This window comes from Capsicum annuum, chromosome 3 (assembly GCF_002878395.1).
Source record: "Capsicum annuum cultivar UCD-10X-F1 chromosome 3, UCD10Xv1.1, whole genome shotgun sequence".
Classification (NCBI taxonomy): Eukaryota; Viridiplantae; Streptophyta; class Magnoliopsida; order Solanales; family Solanaceae; genus Capsicum; species Capsicum annuum.
This window is the reverse complement of record NC_061113.1, coordinates 211864494-211871215: the sequence shown is the minus strand read 5'-3', so window position 1 is coordinate 211871215 and position 6722 is coordinate 211864494.

Below are 6722 nucleotides of genomic sequence, written 5' to 3'. Positions count from 1 at the left end.
AAGTTATGAAACAAACTCAATAAGTAATTTAAACCAATATTACATAACAGGAAAAATAAATGAAAAAGAATATCTAATACTTTTGAATACAGGACAAGAAGAAAATTATATAGCAAAATATCTAGTAAAGCTTTTGGATACTGAATAATTGTCATTACCAGTCAAACCTATAAACACCTCTATCATACCAATGGAACATCATACCTTTTATGGTATAGATATGGTTCGGTTAATTTTCTGTATTTTATTAAGAACTTCATGTAATACTTACAAATAGAAGTTAGCAAAAGACAGCATGCATACTTCCGTAAGGCTTTGGCATAAACTCTTTAGAGACATTTTACTGCTTAGAAGGTGTTGAATCAAGGGAACATAAAAGACTGGCAAAAATAGAGATCTCTTCTGCTATTTATAGTAATGCAAAACAAAGTTAAGTAAAGATAAAATCTATAGATCACGCTAGTGATAAGATGTTAAATATAAATGGAACTGAAGAAGTGAGTCTACTAATATTGGATACCAGAGAAAAGATATCTAATATCTTGTATCTTGCTACTTAAAATCATTGGAATACCTTATAGCTAATTATTCAAGATGTTACGACTAATTTAGTTTCAATAGAAGTATCATAATAAGTTTGAAAGTTGAGACTTTTAGGTGTTAATGCATGTTAAGTTGTTGACCTGTAGCCCGTTCCAGCATCTTAGATCAAGAAGAAATACATTCGTTACGATACAAATATTTTTTTTATAAAATAAAAAATTCATCTATATTCGATACAATTATAAATTTATATAAAAGCCTTTGGTTTTATAAAAAATTAATAATCAATTCGATATGATTCATTTTGATTCGATCAATAGATTAATTTTTTTTTAAAGAACCATCGACACGCTGGAACAAATAATAATCAACTAAAGAAGTTAAAGAGGGAATATTATAAGTTTTGGTGGAAGAAAATGAAGTGCCGGTCTTTGGAGACACCTTTTCGTATTTTAGTGGTTCTTTAAGGAGAAAAAGTCACCTATTTTAAAATATTAAAATATATTATGTATTTAAAATAACACTAAAATAGACTTAATTCACTTTTTTTTTTATGAGTTTTATCTTCTTGTTTTTTTATAAATGAAAATTTAGTACCGGAGTCAACTTTTAGAAAGAGTATAAAACCCACAAAAAAAAGTGAGTTAACGTTTTTAATTATACTAGTTTAGTTTACGTTCTTTGCACGTATATCTTGCATTAATTAATGTTATATCGATTTAAATGGTACAAATAAATATGGTATTTCAAACTTTACTATAATTTTTTTTTATTGTTTTCTTAGTTCGTAAGATTTATCATGATACACGTGAAATTTATCCTATCCTATGTTAAATTTATGTGAACTTATAAAGATGAAAGTTTTAGTTTAGTTACTTTCTTTAACAAAATTCGAAAATTTGAACTTTCGGGGAAAAAAAAAACTCGACCAGCCAAAACAGAATTTTAAGACCTAAAGAGTTTGAACTTCTTCCATGTCTTTGCAAATCCTTTTTAAGCTTAATTATAATTGCATTTTAAATATGTGATTGCTAAACCAATTGAATCGTGTGCTAAGAAATCTAAAAAATATGTGAAAATTTATAATAGCGACAAATAAATAATTTATGAATTACGTAGTTTAAAAAATATATAAGAAAATTATGCAATAATCAATATGTGATTACACATAATATTATCTATAAAAGTACACATTCAATTAATGAAAAAAGAGGAACAATATTAACATGGATGATAAGAGAATTTCTGTTTTTATTTTACATACTATATTGTATACCTCTATAAATTGAGCAATAACTTAATAATGTAAAGTGAATTTAGTTAGAGCTACAGAATGATCTATTGTTTTGAATCCCAGAATAAATTATAGCGATGTTCATGTGAACGACATCATTTAATAAGTCAAACCTTTGATGTACCCTTGCATTGAACTCAAATTATGAGCATATTGATGGGATCTATACAGTGTAGCGTCGTACGAAAGCTAACAAAGAAATCTTGAGCGACGCTAACAAAGAAAAAACTTGTACGAGGACTACATTGTGAATTTAGTTGTATAGTAAATTTGGCTAAAGCTACACAAAGGTCTCTTATTTTGAATTTCAAAAAGAACCACAGTGATGTTCACGCGAACGACGTCATCTAATAAGTCCAACCTCTTCATGTACCCTTAGAACATGATTGAACTCAAATTGTAAGCATATTAATGGATCTATACAACATAACGTCCTGCGAAACCTAACAAAAAAATCTTGAGTGACAATAACAGAGAAAAAACTTATTTGAGAACTACATTGTGGATATAATATTGCGTAAAGAAAGAATTCTCAATTTATAAAAGTCTGAAATTTTTTCCACCAAAAAAGAAATTAATTATCCAGATATGATAAATTTTATTTTTCTTCTATAAGTTATTTATTAATATAAGAATAATATGGTTGGTGTCCCTTTTCACTTCAAATTTGTATACGTTTTTAATGTCCTTTTTAACATTAAATTTGTATTCTTTCCTTTTATGTAATTTAAAAATTAGCATGGAATTCTCTTTAAGGTTTAGTTTTTTTTTTTTCTTTTTTCAAGTCGTATTTGGTTTTCCTTTTTTATTCAAATTTGTATGCTTATATTATTTAAATAGAAAAATTTATATAATAGAGTAAATGATGCTTTTGTCTATTGTGGAGTATTTTAATAAAGGGCAAAAAGTTCAAATCACTTTTCTAAGGGTCTTTACACTTTTAATATATTATAAATATTAAAACTTACATGTTAAGTGTGTTATCTATTTTTATTTTATAAAACTCACATATTATTTTAATGTTATGTGGGCTTTGTAAAATTTAAAAGGATATTCACTTTTTTTTTGTATGTTTTATACCTTTCTAAAAGTTAACTTCGTTATCAAACTTTCGTTAAGAGAAAAGTATAAAACTCACAAAAAGGTAGGCTAAGCCTATTTTGGTGTCATTTTTAATATTACATGACATATTTGGTGTTTTAAATAAAGATAAAAAGACACAAATGGCCCCTCGCATAAAGCCATTTCCACAAAAATGACCTCTGATCTTAATTACCTCATAATAGCTGTTAAACTAATTTCATCCTCTAACAATATTTAAAACATAGTTAAAAGACATGCCAAATTCGGTCAAATAAATATCTTTCTTTTCCGATTAAAATTCACAGTTTCCTTTCTAATTCAACCTCATGATTTTCTTTCCATTCAAACTCACAATTCCTCTTTTTGATACAACACATTACCATAAATACTTTCATAAATTGCATACAAATCTATATAAAAAAAAATACTCCGTCAATTAACTTCATAAAGTATTTTTCATTCAATTAGCTGAACTTGATCAGAAATAATGGCTTCAATTTTGATTTTGGTTTCAATTATTCTACAATATGGAGGATAGTGGTTAAGTGATGTGCAATTTGAAAAATTTACAATTAATGAAGTGCTTTTGAATTCGAATTGCAGCTACAAATATTTTATTGACGATCTGTATAAACAGTTGAATCTAGAGCCAACTTCAGGTTTAATGATGATAAAATATATTGTGAAGAGTGGATCTATCTCTATTTACAATGATATGAGTGCTAGACTTTATATGGAGATGAAGAAACAAATATGGATATCAATGAAATTTCATTGTGTATAACACCACAAGTCGCATTTGAAAATGGACAATCCTTAACTGGTAATTTGATCGAAACATCTCCAACTGTTATGCAAATACATTCGATGACTATTTATAATTATACAATTGAAGATGATTTTTCTGAGGAAAAATTGAGGAAGAGCCAAAATATATAATAAAGGATCCACTTCATAGAGATGTTGTAGAAGGATAATTGTACTGGGACAAAAATACAATATCAAGTGTCATGAAACATTATGCAATCCATTAAAGATTCCAGTTTAAGGTGAATAGATCATCATCATCAAAGTATGAATCTTTATATTTGTCATGACCCAAAATCTAAGGGTCATGATGGCACTTGTTGCGAAATCCTTAACAAATAAGACTATCACTCAAGCTGATACAAAAAGGAAAAATAATAACAATAACCCGAGTAAGGCTTCTAGAATGAAGCGGAACCACATAATCTAATGAAACGGAAAGATATAATCAACAATACCATAATCTCAAAATCTGGTGTCACATTGTATGAACATCACTAGTACAACTCAAGATCAAAATATGTAAGATATCCAAAACAAGAACAACTCTGTCTTTAAATACGAATAAATACATAGTCTAAGTAAAGAAAGGTACTAGTCAACTCTGTAAGCAAGAATCCAATCGCCACCTCGAATAACTCCAAAGTATTTCCTGAAGTCAACCATCATAAGGGGCACTCGAACCAGGATCTACACCGAAAGAGCGCAGTAGGGGTAAGTACGTTCCACCTGTACTTAGTAGGTATCATAGATAGACTGAGAAAAGTAGAAAATAAAGCATACATAATACACACTAAGGACACATCACTTGCAACCAGAAAATGTCCCAAATGATAGCCTACACTATCTCCACTAACAGTTCTAATATCCACTCATATAGCAAATACAAGTAGGAAAAAAGGAGAACACGTACATATATACAAACATCAAACATAAGTAAAGATAAGTAGAACAATGGGTGGATAACAAGTCAAAACAAGAATTGAATCACACATAAGCACAATGATGTAAATGCAATGGAGAAGATGATGATGATGGTGATGATGTGATGTATGATGTTGTCGCAAAACCTCCGTATATATCTACGGAGCTAAATCTTTTCGATGCAGGATCCATGGGGGGTTCGTCAACCCACATATAATTTATATCCAATATCATATCCATATCTCTTCTCTAACATATCTTTCTGTAGAAGATTTTTCAAGATGTCACATTTTGTATCAGAAAAAAGACAGTGTTTTCAGTATTTCCAACATTTTCACTGTGGTAACAATATTTAATGAATGTATATGATATGAGGATGTAATGCCCACAATCAATCAGAATAAGAATTTCTATATCCAACCAATACATCAATCAAGTGAGCCAAAAATTCATCCATTAATCCAACCATCCATGAAACCCACATAATCCATATTCCAATAGAATGCAATATAATAGAAATTCATCACTAATACCACATTAGACCTTTTCAACAGCAAAATACGCTTAATTTCAAGTACACAAGCCAACAATATCATATAAGACCCCCCACGGTCACTCATAGCAAATAATATTTCAAAACCACCAAATAACATTAACATATAGGCTCCCACACGGGCACAACATGATAATATATCCATTTTCATGATTAGTTCCCACACCTTTACCATGTTTTTGTATCAATATTAACTACCCATCCATTCTGAAGAAAGTTAAGCCTTAACCTACCTCGAATATAAAAAATCGGTCTGTAAGCCTTCAATTCAAAGCCTTTACTCCTCATGAACAGACTTGGAATCAACTAAAATATGGAAATATAGAATCTATGCATCAAAATAAAGTCAACGATGTTCATATTGCCTATTTTTAAGTTGGGGTTAAAATGAATTCCCAAAATAAATTTTCAAAAAAAAGGGCAAAGTTATAATTTTTTTTTGAAAAACATGTTTTCTATATTTTTAGGAGTCTACAACTGAAAATCCAAGTGAAAATGAGTTAAAAATAAGGTCCAAATTGAAGAAAACTCATGTTTAAGATTTACTGGCAAAATCTCCAAAAATCCTTTTTGAAATCAAGAATCTGAAGTTATTTTGAAGATGAAATTTGGAGAAAACTGGCAATTTAAGATTAGAAACTTTCCCAAGTGAAAACAGATTGAAAACGGGGTTTGAATCGAAGAAATACAAGTTTTAGGCCTTCCGGACTGATGTTCTGGCTTTTGACGGAACATTTTACATCTTTTTCAAGAGATAATTGTATTTTTTTCAAGAACCTGATGTTGTATTTAATACTGAATTTTAGTGTTTTCAGGTCAAGGAGTTAGCTGAAGAAGAAACCTGGAAAAGTAGCAGAAAAAGTCACTGACGGTTGAACTGGCGGACCATCAGCCATGCAATGGATAGTCAGAGTTAAACAAAAAGGAAAAATTGAGTGACTCATGCGACGGTCCAAGTGACGGACCGTCAGATCACTGACGGACTACCAACTTGGCTGTCAAGCTGAAAAAGAAAAAGGGTTTACGGAGGATCACGTGACGACCGATGTGACGGACCGCCAAGATAGTGACCGTACGCCAACATGAATGTCAACCCTTAACCAAAACAAAGAATTTTAGGACCATCAGTGACGGTCCATGTGATGGACAATCAGTGACAATCCATATGACGGACCATCAGGCTTCTGACGGGCCATCAACTTCGATGTGGCTTTGATGAGTTCAAATTTTAAATCCTCTGTACCTGGGAACATATAAATACCCAGTTTAGGTTTTATTCAGGTTTTTTTATCATATTTTCCATCTAGTAACCTTATTGTACGTATTATTCTCTGGGATTCAAGCAAGAATTGGGGATCTAGTTATCTTTATTCATATTTTTATTGAAGATTGAAGAACAATTATTGTAACCTTTGTAAGTAATTCTCTGAATCCATTTATGAAGAACAGAATGATTTCCCTTTCTTCTTCTTTTGAGATGTGTGGTTAAACTCCCACAACTAAGGTTATGGGAGCCTT